The sequence below is a fragment of the Mauremys reevesii genome, linkage group 2, assembly GCF_016161935.1.
Source record: "Mauremys reevesii isolate NIE-2019 linkage group 2, ASM1616193v1, whole genome shotgun sequence".
Taxonomy (NCBI): domain Eukaryota; kingdom Metazoa; phylum Chordata; order Testudines; family Geoemydidae; genus Mauremys; species Mauremys reevesii.
This window is the reverse complement of record NC_052624.1, coordinates 156,828,822-156,841,163: the sequence shown is the minus strand read 5'-3', so window position 1 is coordinate 156,841,163 and position 12,342 is coordinate 156,828,822. Positions and strand designations below refer to the sequence as shown.

The 12,342-nt window shown below is 49.1% G+C and overlaps 1 protein-coding gene across 2 annotated transcripts in view; it reads right to left on the bottom strand.

Moving 5' to 3' along the window:
- LZTS1 (leucine zipper tumor suppressor 1) overlaps positions 1-10,149 on the bottom strand; it is a 42,707-nt gene extending 32,558 nt beyond the window's left edge. Inside the window, exon 1 of one of the 2 annotated variants that reach the window (XM_039526210.1) lies at positions 10,006-10,149. The gene's annotated coding sequence lies outside the window, so the exon portion shown is untranslated. Of the gene's footprint in view, positions 1-2,602; positions 3,107-10,005 lie in introns of those variants that run through there. The other variant, XM_039526211.1, reaches the window with a different exon arrangement.
- Positions 10,150-12,342: the final 2,193 nt, after the last annotated feature.

Here is a 12,342-nt window from a genome sequence, read left to right as displayed (position 1 = left end):
GAGCTGCAGGTTGCCATGGAGATGGGATTCTGTTTGCATCCTCATCTTCTCTTTTCTTCCTCTTCCGGCCTAATAAAGGGCAGCTGGTAACCAATGGGGAAGCAGGGCTCCATCGGTCTTGTTTGGATTGGAGCCTCTGACACATACACAGCCATGGGCACTTGACCACCTTTCAGGGCACAGGATACCTGCAACCACCTGCCACTTCCCACTCCCCCTACCTTATACCACCGGCGCAGCACAGGCATCACTGGGTTTGCCTGCAGGAGCGCTTTTTCACCTCGAGTTAACTGATTGCCTCAAGGCAGCAAATGTTATGTATGAGCTAGTATGGGCACTCCCCACATGTGTCCTGGAACACGTCTCCCCAGGGAAGAATTTGCCTCAGTAAATTTAAGGCGATTCTGAGATTAGATACCATCATGATTGGTGAGAGAGAGAGAAAGGAGGAAGAAAGGAGAGAGTATCCCAAATCTTAGCTTGGAAATTGACGGCCTGACTAAGAAACTAGCTCCCAGGAGAGAAAGGATATGGGGTTAGTGGAAGTTTCTGACCCTGACAGTCCAGCTGAAATTCCCGTGTTCCCTCTCTGAGAAAGTGTAACAAGGAGAATCGCTCTGAGAGCTGCCGCCATCACCAAGCTGAACATTTCAGTGTCACTGCTCAGGCATCTCTCCTGCTGGCAGCATAAATGGGAGCTGGTTTCTACCCTACGCTCTGACTTCCCATCTCCTTGAACTTTCACCTCCCTTCATTGCTGCTGTTCCATTCTCCTGCACAGCCCACTTAGCTCGATTGCTACATTAGCATTCCATGAGGCACTCGCGTTCTGCTTCTCTTCACCCCCATTCACCCCTGACAGGTTTTTCTCCCTGCCCGCCCCCCTATTTGTGCTATCACAACATTCCTCCCGCAAGTGACCTTTCCTGGCAGAATAAGCAGGCAAGCCCTCCTGGTTGATTCCTTAAGCCCCTCATCTCAGGGTCAACTTGGGCCAAGCATTGCCTCTTCCTGGCTCTGCTGAGCTGTTTGCACCAGGATCATCACCAATTTCCATTGCACAAGCGCCCCTGTGCAAGAAGAACTGGGACTCACAAACATCTTCCTCTGGTGCATTTCCTTCCTGCCCCCATAGTCATATAGCTACGACATGACCAGGCCCCTCACCCCAGGTAGAACCTCAAACCTTCATCCGTTCCTTTCAACAAAGTTTTACCCCCCAATTGAAGGGAATCAGGTTTTACTCCCATTCGTGGTAACCTACTGGAGCTGCATGAGTCTCACTGGCTAAACACATGTAGCAAGCCACTGATGGGTGCTATAGGCCTGCCTCTGTGCCAATTTGAAAGGAAATGAATTATTTCTGCCTCCAGGTATGTAGCTATAGCTCTTTAGTCAAGCAGCTCATGCTTTTAGTTCTAGAGGTCAGCAGTTCAATACCCAATTTGTCAGCCATCACATAACTCCCCCGCTGCAGGTCATCATCTGGGTTTGACTCAAAGACCTACAGTACTGCATCACAGACCACCACCACTTGAGCTAAAGAAATAACTCCATTAGCTGACAACAGTAGTAGGTTGTTAACTCTAGTGATACAGGCACTAAAGGATCCGTTTTCTAAGTGGGGTGCAGCCAAGCTGGCAGTTCCAATTCCTAAGGGTTTGAACTCCCCTCTACTTAAGAGTTTAGATTCATTCAAAACCAAAACCAGTAGGCAAAGCTTGCTTATCCAAGCAGCACCCCATACTTCATTATCTGAAACACAGACATGTCCCCTGAGCGTATTCATTTTAATCTATGCACTGTGCAATTTAATATCTGCAACTACAGACCTCACTGTGTAAGCCTTTATGTGCTAAAATCAGACTTCTCTGCCTAAAGACTTGTGCCCCATAGTCTCACAGTACCAATAGCTCACTAGCAGTCTTGTATTTAGTGCATACAAAGGGTTTCTCTGTCTGCCTATGGAGTTTCCAGCATGCCCTCAGCATCTAAACACCATAAGCAGAATTAAGAAAAGCAACTTTTCTATTCCAAATGGCCATACTTTCTATTCCTCTCTTGCTTGCGCTGCCAATTATACTGGCTCTTCAGCCAAATCCATGGTGGTTTTCAAGTCCCACGTTATTGAACAAACATGACTCTACAATAGTTGAAATAACAGCAAAGGCAACGGCTGCATTTTGAGTGAAGTAAGGGAGCAGTCTGCAAAGCAGAGCTGAATTCAGGCTAACACATAAAGGCTTCCACCATTTTGAAGATCTCCTCTTTCTCTCCCCCTTCTCCTAGTGTTCTCAAGTGTGTATTGCATTCCCTCACTCCTGCTCTATTCGGCTAGCCTTAGATGCAGCAGCAGTTACAAGAAAGGATTTAGATTTTCCAGACATTTCCTGCATTTTCCTCCTCCTCTTTTTTGAAGCTTGGCCCATTGTGAAGTCCGCCCCTTTAATTCCTGGCTGCCAAAGGAGGCAGTTATATCAAAAGAGAAATGCACATCAAACTTGCAAAGAATATTCAATTAACTTTTAAACAAGATTGTCGGTAACCCGTTTGCTGAGATATCATTTAATTGTTATTTTAAAAAAAATATACAGGCACTTACATTTCACAGAGGCATATCTGCTGGTAGAGTAGCTGTCTATGCTGCTGCTGCCGCTGATGTCTTGTTAAATGTCAATTAAAGATGTAAATGTTCCTTGCAATTTGCATGCTGAATTAGAACCTATGACATAGTTTTCTTTGCTTATGCAATATGGCAGCCCGCCAAATTCATCCCTCTTGCATCTGTGAAACCTCAATAAACTCCCCTTAGAAAATTCCATTGATGGCAAATGGTCTTGCATTATTACATGGCAAGGTAAAATGAGCTTGTCAGATGCCTTTTCTCTTAAAGCAGGATGTAGGCAAGAGTCCAGCTGTGGGCTCTCTCACACACCTGTCGAGAGCCAGTGTCCTACGCTAGAAAAATGCTCATCTCCCCAAAGCAATAGGCTCAGGAGATGAATCTTTGTAATAAATAATTGGCAATAAAATTATTGTAAGGAACTAGCTTGTGTGTACGTGCACTGCTGCCCTCTGCTGCTTGGAATCAGGCTGTTTGTCACAGGCTTTATGTTGCAAACAAAGCTAATGGAGATTCTCTTTTAGCTCAAGTGGTAGATGAGTGTGCTTTTAAAGCAGGAGGATCCTAGTTCTATCTCTGTTGTTTCCAGCCCATGTGGCTGTGGTGAGCAGCATGGTGACAACACAGTAGTCCTCTCTTGCAGTCCTGGACCATGACAGGGTCCCTAGGTGCCACAGCGATACAAATAGTATAATAATAGCAAAGGTTCAGAACTGGTTAGGAAAAGCATCCAGACAGACTCTGCAAACCTTCTGAGGTCCCAGCCATTTATTAACCAGTTCCCAGCGTCACCCCTAATTTTAGATCATGTTCACTTTTTCTCTGTAATCGGTATCTCTTGAAAAGAGAGCCTCAAAGGCCAACACAGCAATGCTTTGAATGTCCTCCCTGGGCGTGGCTTGTGCTGCAGCTTAACCCACACTTTTATAGATGGTTTTTTTTCTTTCTGTTTGTGCACCTACAAAAAGTCTCTCAGGGAAAACCACAAAGACAAATTCAAGAACAGCAAGGTAAACACGCAACGTCAAATACATTAGGCAGCTGGTGACTTTTAAGGCCTCCTGGCCAACCAGCTGGGGGAAGCACATGACAGAGGAGAAAGGAATACTGAGACACGCAGGAAAGTAAACAATCAGGCAGTAAGAAGAAATGCTCAGGTTTCCCACCAATGCTAGATCCTCAGCTACCCTGAAGTCCGCAGGGCCTCTGTTTAGCCCCAACTAGAGTTGATTGGAAATGTGTTTTGTACCAATTTGTCTCTGGTTTGATGAATTTTTGGTGAATCAAAGCCTACCAGGCAGGTTTCCATGGAAAACCTGCATGTTTTCCTGCCAGCTAGGCTGCTGGGGATCTGGTCTTCCATAAGTAGGTCTATTTGAGTGGCATCCACACCAGCACTCAACTTGGCTTATCCTCCATTGCATTGACAGCTACAGATGTACACAGGGTGCATGGAGTTCTCATGGGGTTAGTGCCTGGGAAACAGTACCTCTCTGCATGCCCCGAATGCCTGCTTTGAGAGCACAACCCAGTGTCAAACCATATCACTCACTCCCAGGACAAGAAAAGGCTCCCGAAGAGAAGGAAGGAAGCTAACAATCTGGGATTAATTAGCTCAATCTGCTTGAGCCCAGTGTCCAATTGAGGTCTGAGACAATAGAGCAGCAAGCATCCCGGCTGCTAGTGTTACACCGCAGGCTGAGGGCTGCCTGGGACTCAGCCACCCCTTTGCACAAGCTCTAGTCTGCAACTGCAGGGTTACTGACACAGCATAGAGCTCCCGGTGGTGTCTTGCATGGGGCAGAGGAATGCTCCCAGCAGGATTTAATCATTTTACAGCTACAGGCTGATTATCACTTAGGTGGCATCCCAAAGCTTTCCCCCTCTTTCAGAGGGCCAGTCCATTGCCTCCCCCAGTTCTCTCTGTCCTGGGGCCCTTCCCTATCCATCCACCCACCCACCCATGTGCCCTTCCCTATCTATTTCTCCCACACGGGTCACCAGAGTATCTGAATGCACAGACACCCTGCAACCTTCATCCTGCAACTCTGTGGTGGGTTAATGAGCAGGAGGGTATCCCGCTGACCAACGGTTCTGCTGCTTTGCATCCCCGCCATAGCCAGCGGCCCTCCTACTCCACAATTTGAGTGACCCTGCTGCTCTGCCCATGCTGTGGCTTCAGGCTCTTCTGCATGGCAGCCAGTGCCCCTAGCCATGCCGCTGTTGCTTCTCAAGGTTTGTTATCTAGCAGGCTCTTGAGAAGTTCCATCGCTTTGATGTCTGTGTTATATTCTGCCCCCCTCGGTCCCTATAGCTCGAACCGCAGGCTATGCCTCAGAGTGCGGCTGCTCTGGAGTGGGAAGGGGCAATTTCCAGCCTGAGGAGACTTACCCGTGCTCCTGCTCATCCAGCGAGCGTGCTGAGACTCGCAGTGTAGCCAAAGAGTGGTGGGAGGGGCTAGCTGCCTGAGCACATAGGTGGAGTGGGGAGCTAGTCCCCGCTGCTCGTCTGCCGTGGCTACATTGCTCTGATTAGTGTGCTAACTCAATCAGAGCTAGCAGGGGTGTGTCTACCCATGTCATTACACCTCCAGCTCCATTGTAGACATCAGTCACCACTCGCCTTGACTACAAACTCTTGATCTCTGACCTTCAGGCGTCTCATCACCTCTCCCATCCCTCCAGTCCATCTAAAGCCCTTTTGTTGGGACCATCCCTCTTTCCTGCTGCCCTGGTCACCTCACCATCACCCGCCTCCATCCTGCACCTCTCTTTCCCCTCGACTCACTCCAAGCTCTTTCTCCTCTTTTCTCCTCACCTTGTCCTGGCTCCACCTCTGCTCTCATTCCCTCAGGCGACCCCGTTTCCTTGGCACATCCACCCACTTCCCAATGTCTCTTCATCGCTTTATCTTTGAGCAGATCATTTCGGTTTAAGCAGGGCCTGGACCTTGCTGAGCGCCGTGTGTGTTGCTAGGGGCAAGCCATGGCCTTTGGAGGTGGACCCTGGTCTGGACTGCAACCACACTGAAGTGTGGGCTTGTCAGAGGGCTGTGGTTCAGACCCATGTCTCTAACTAATACAATAATGCTTCAGCGAGGGCTCAGGAGTAGTAACCAAGACACACTGACAGGTCCTCGAGGGATAGCTCACACTAGGTCACTTCTGTTCTCAGCACCCGATTCCAGCCTTGTTAACGAAATACGAAACCTCTCTCCTTGCCTGGGCCACCCTGTATCAGACTCCCTGCTCCCTCCCCTCTCACTGCCTCTAAAGAGACCAAACACGTCTCATCCCTGACGTCAGATGGCCTCTGTTCAAGGTCAGTCTGTTCTGTCCAGTTCCACCCCGTGAATGCCAACCCTCCGGCAGCTGCCCCCTCACACTCTCCCCACAAGTGCCTGAGGTGTTCCCTGTGCTCCTTCTCCACAGCCCCATTGGTAGGAGCTATCAGCCAGCCACTTTTGGGGAGGGCTCAGTGGAAGACCCCCTTTCCTCACATCCAGCTTGCTTATCCAGCCAATCCCAGCTTGCAAGGGCAAATGCACAGAGAAAAGGCTCGGCCCTCAGGGGAGGACTTTGGGTCTTTTATTAGTACAGTCATTAGCGAGGGTACCGACTGAGGCATATGCCCATTCTCCCCAGCACGGGAGCAGAGTGCCAGCCTGGAGTACCTTTGCTTTTCTCTCCTCCAGTGAGTCAGGCATTGGGACACCCTCCTTGTCCCCATTCTCCTGGAGACCTGGCTCGGGGAACCCTTGTTTCCTGCACTCCCAGAACAGAAAGCCCAGCCTCATGCACCCCAAACCCACTCAGCTGGGTTTTTAAGGGAAGTAGCTTTTGAGTTCTCTCTTTCCTGCGAGAATCTAATTTTTTTTGCCTCCCACCACTCTTCCAGCCCTGCCTGCCAGCGAAGAATGACTAAGGTGGTGGGTGGAAATAGAGTGAATTAAGACCAATTTAGTAGCCCGCAGTGCGAGCGAGGGTGTCATGTAGAGAACTCGGTCTGTTACAGACACAGCTGGGTATCTCCAACACTAGTGAACTGACAGGGGTGAAGGGTACAATACAGTGTGTGTGTGTGTGTGTGTGTGTGTGTGTAGCTGAGATGTGAGAGACCGTGCGATTGTGGTTGTGATTGTGACAGAGAACGTACGTGTGCAACTGTGTGTGTGAGACAAAAGGCCAGATTTTGTGTGGCAGCCCCATGTTTTGCGGGTGCACTTTTGCATGTGCAATTAATGGCACCAACATTTTTGGCAGCCACAGTGCACTGCACCAGTGATTTTTTTGCACTCAGAATTCATTGCACCAGTGATTTTGCATCCACAGATAGACGTCCAAATGGCAGGGTTTGCATGCTGTCAAAATAGCCCCTTTTAACATTAGATCCTGAATATGGGTATAAGACTGTGAAGCTTTGTGCAACGCCAAGTGCATCCAAGTGTGCCTGTGTGGATTTGGGTGTGCTACTGAGAGTGCGTGTGATTACAAGGGGGTGCATGAGGCTATGGATGTGTTAAAATGAACCTGGCAGGCTCTCCTCTGGTGAGGTATTTAATCAGAGTCTGGAGTGACAGAATCAGGAATTCAGATAGTGCAGCCTCATTAGGACTTTTGTTCCAGGTGGTGCACTCCACTGAGATCACGTCTGCTCACACTCCTACTCACCACATCACTCAGCAAGGAAAACAACCTCGCTGGCTGTATTTGAACAATGAGCATTAAGTATAGGAATAAACACATGCTTGCTCAGAGAGATGGGATTAGGCACTGCTTTTTCACCTCAAACGAGCTGGGCTCCAATAGGCCTTAGGTCACAAAGGCAATGAGTTTGCTGGTCTCAGTTTAGTACTTAGATATTTATTTTTTCACATGGAAAAGAAAAATATAATTAGTCTCAGTTGACACTCTCTGGTTGAAAGGGATCCAGGACTAGCCAGGAGGAGGGGACCACAGGGCAGGATTAAGGGGCACTGGCAGAGCTGTGAGGAGGTTCAGGACTAAAATAATACAGTGTTGTATCAAGTTGGGGAGCAAGGATCTCAAGGCAAATCCCTGTCATGTGACGAGGGTGTTAGTCTCCACTGATTTAATGATATAGACCCTGTAGGTCAGGAGGAAGTTACATTGACAAAGCTATGCACACAGGAAGCTTGTACAGAACTTGCCCACACTGTGCCTGCCTCTCAAACATTACAAACTTTAAGCATTTGCCAAATTTACCTACACATTTAGAAAAGAGACACACACGCCATAGACCCCAAACTCCAAATTCTAAATGAGCACAGAAAATCCACCGATGCTGCAAATTAGCGAGCCAGCTTAAAAAGGGAGCAAACCCCAACACACGAAACCTGCCAGCATCCGCGGGCATCGTCCAAACTTCTAATCTGCTAGGGGGCAGTGAGAGGCTGGACTGCTGCGTTCCATGATGCCCAAATGTCTGGACGCCACTAGAAGGCGAGAGTGCCTGTGGAGGGTGACAGCACAGAGTGTTCCTCTGCTATGGCATCGCTAAACACGCAACTGCTGCTTTTGGCTGCAGAAATGGAGCCCTGATCTTCCCATCACTGGCATATGAAACCCCAATAGACCCAAAGATAACACCCTCACAGACCAATCAGAGTTTCTCACGTGTACACTCACACAAGTATCCATATTCTAAACATGCCGCCATGGATACCCCAACACGCATACACGCACACACACACACGTGCACACACACACACATAAAGACACTCATGTCTACAGAGACATACACCCACACAAACAACAAGCCCTTTCACCCTCACACTGTTTGTTTCTCCCTCTCCAATAACATGACCCACCCACTCACTGCTTTCCCACAGCAACTTATTTCTTATGCAAGAGATCAGCCCTTTTCTTGAGTGTTGTACAGAGCTGGGAACAGTTATTGCCATTCTAGCTCTTATCTTCTCAGACAGTACGTGGATTCCGATCGTAGCAGAGCCGGATGTATAACTCCCCTGCACTCTAACTGAACCAAACTAGACCTTGAGGCTCTTGTACAAGCAAAATGTTCTGCACTTTCTTCCATAAGGAACTTTTCAAGACTTAAGAGCAAGTGCAAGGAAGGAGCTGAGCCTGAGATAACCGGCTGTGCTGCTCCGACAGAACTCACTGAGTAACCGGTCTTAAGCAATGCACATTTCTTGAAGTTCCTGTGCTGGGCAGCACAGAGTTACTGGTTTCATATTGGGCAAGAGCGATACCTGGCTTTTTTGGTGATCTCTGTCTCTGTGTCTGAGTCCTGTGTGTTGTAATCTGTAGGCACTGTGAGCTAGGCTATGTGTGCACTATGATTCGACACAGGGCTGTACAGAAAACACACACAGAGCAATATATGGGTTAAGTGGTGTGTCCTGTATGCTGGGTGTACAGCCAGTACGCATTGTATATTGTGCATACATTGTGCATTGTCCGTCCACTGTATTGCATGAGGTGTGTGCCCTGGGCATGTTATGTGTGTAATTTGCATTGTATGTTGCGTGTGACCTGTGGGCACTTAGGTGTATGTCAGTTGCACCAAGCACTGCATATTGTGCCTGCACTATGCATGTTGTGTACTGCCTATGCACAGAGCATACTGCATGTGCACCGTGTGTGTTGCCTATAGGATTGAGTGAGACAACCCCAGTCGATGAGCTAACCAAAAGCGCCTGGATCTTATCCCTACCCTCTTTGGTTCTCTGTCCTCCCGTCAGTTCTCCTTCCACCCAGAAGCTCTTCCCCTCCCTCTAGTCATAGGTGCTGGAATGAGGGGAGCTGCTGCACCCTCTGGCTCAAAGTGGTTCCCATCATAGACAGGGTTTCCAGTTAGGTTCAATGGCACCCCCACTATACAAACTGTCCCAGTGCCCCTACCTCTACTGATGCAAGTCCAGTTACAGTCTCTCCTGGGACAAGTCCAACCTCTTAACAACCCTCTCATCCGATGAAGTGGGTTCCAGCCCACGAAAGCGTATGCCCAAATCAATGTGTTAGTCTCTAAGGTGCCACAAGGACTCCTCGTTCTTTTTGCTGATACAGACGAACACCCCTCTGAAACCCTCTCATTGTGCTGCAGTGACTGGATCGAAACTCCGGCAGACGGTACCCCTGAAATGTCCCCAGCCAGCAGCTGAGCTCTGTCCCCCTGGTCCTCTCTCCTCTGGGGCTGGGAGCGCCCTGTCCAAAAGGGCTTATCCCCCTCCGCGGTGCATCTCCACCAGCGCCTGCCCCTCGGCACCCCGAGACAAAGTGCGGCCAGGTACCTGCCTGAACATGCAGCCCGGCCCCTTCCCCCTGCACCCAGCGCTGGCCTGGGGGCCCCGCTGTGCCCGACCCCCGCTAGGGAAGGGGGGGAAGAAACTTGGGCTACCTGGTGTCGCGCGGGTCTCCTGCGCCCTCGCCCGCTCCATGGACGCGCTCAGCGCCGCCGAGCTCCTGCAGGCAAGTTGGCTCCTCGCCCGGCCGCTGCTCCCCGCTCCATCCCCGGCAGGAGCAGCCGGGTCTGGGCGCGCGGGGAGGCGGAGCTGCGCTCTGCACGCCCCGCGCTCATTGGCGGGCCGGCTGCAAGCCGGGAGCCCCGCCACCGGGCTTTGTGTCCTGGATGACAGCTGGGCATTTGTCAGGGACTTCCCCCCGCCCGCCAGCTCAAAACATGCACTCACACCCCCCTGCCCAAAGCGCCCCCACCGCTGCTTCCCCTTGCAAGCAGAGCCGGCCCCTGCCTGATTGCCCTGGTTTGCTGCCCCCTTTATGGGGGGGGGGGCAGCTGAAATAGTGGGGGTAAAGCCAGGGGAGCGGGAACCATGTGTACAATGGGGGTGCTGAGAGCCATTGAACCAAACTGTTCACCTGGTGTATGATGGGAACCACTTCAAGCCAGGGGGTGCAGCAGCCCCCCTAGTTTGGTCCTGCTTTGAGCAGGGGGTGGGACTAGATGACCTCCTGAGGTTCCTTCCAACCCTGAGATTCCATGATTCTGTGATTCCAGCATTTATGGGGAAAGCCGGGTGGGATTTAGAGATGGGAGAGAGCCTGCTGGGGCTGCAGGGCCACGTGTCTCCATCTACCCCTGGGCAGAACGGCTGCACCATGTGCCCGCTCAGAAGGCCCCACTCCCACAGGTGATCGTGAGCCCAGGTGTAAATGACAACACAAGGGGCAAAGCAGGGGGAGACTCAGGTCCCATCCTGTTGAATCTTACACAATGTTTCATAACGATTTAAAAAATGTCAAGATAGTCACTCTCTCTGTGTCTCTCTCATATGTGAAGGTTGCATGTAAGCACCGACACCAATCGCCTATTACTATCTTCCATCTCCTAATCCATTGTGGAAAACTCAACAGCACTTAAGACGGATGAAGGCAATAATGGCTTGGTAGTAGCTGTCTGAGCCAGCCGACAGAGATCCTGCCTACAGAATCGTTGGAGCATCCTAAAGATCTCTACAGCATCCTAAAGATCTCTACAGCATCCTAAAGAATGCTCTATTCAATTCTAAAGGACACATCAAAAAAACTTTAGAAAGGCGATAATGGCCTGTGAAATTCTGTAGGGCTTTTCCATAAGGGAGAGCTGGGCAAATGGTTTGCAGTAATCTGGGTGACAGATTTCATCCCCCCACCATCTTTAGGAAAGATTTTATTCTCTATTAAATTATATAGGATTTTAGAGTCACTCTATTTGTTACCACTTGTTAAAATTATTGCTACAGTATTGTCCAGTCATAATAAAAGGCAGCCCCTGCGCTGAGGAGCTTGTAATCTACTTGGGCAGTTCTACAGAACCCTATTGATTTCATCCCTATTTGATTCTATAGGATTTTTCCTTAAGGGAATATTACTATACTTCTGTGCACCTTCTGAGACTGAGCAAGGATGATGGAAGTGGCATAAGACTAGGTTTTCTCATGGCATTTTGGTGCTTCTGCTCTTAACTAGCATCCATCAGGTGGGACTATGAAAACAGAAACAAAATTAAATTTAAAAAATGAGCTAGATTTTTGCAAACCTCAAGAAAGATCTGGTTCCAATTGAGGCTGAAATCCTTATTCTAGCTGATCCTGTTCAAACTGGGTAGTGATAACGTGTTTTTTCTCAGACAGGTGCAATGCCCATCTGTCTATAGCGAGGCATGATAATATATTTATCAGGATTCATGCATCTGCTGGGATGTACATGTGCATGTCCAGCCAAAGTTGGCATGGACATGTGAGTGATGTTGGGGTGTGGGTAAGTATGGGAGACAAAGTAGTCCAGTGGCTCAACAGGCTCTGAGACAACCTTACATTGAGTAAGTCACCCAAGTTATGTGCCTCAGTTTCTCCATCTGAAAAATGTGGAATAATACTTACCCACTTTATAAGGATGTTGTGAGGATTATCACGGTTATTTATTTCTATTACAAGAACACCTAGAGGTCTCAACAAAGACCAAGCCCCATTGTGCGAGGCACTGTACAATAAATAGCAAATCACTGCCCTGTGGGGCTTACAGTCAAGTCAGAAAACGGGAATAGATGCACCCAAAGTACTATATCAAGCATCACTAATTGTGGGTGTCTGTAACGTGTATTTATACATGCACATTGCATATGGACATGTATCTGTGTGACTGTGTCAACACTGCAGAAAAAAGGTGTGCTCTTAACTAGGTTAGCTAACCTTGGTTCAAACAGCAGTGAAGATGTGGCAACTTGGCTTTTAACTTG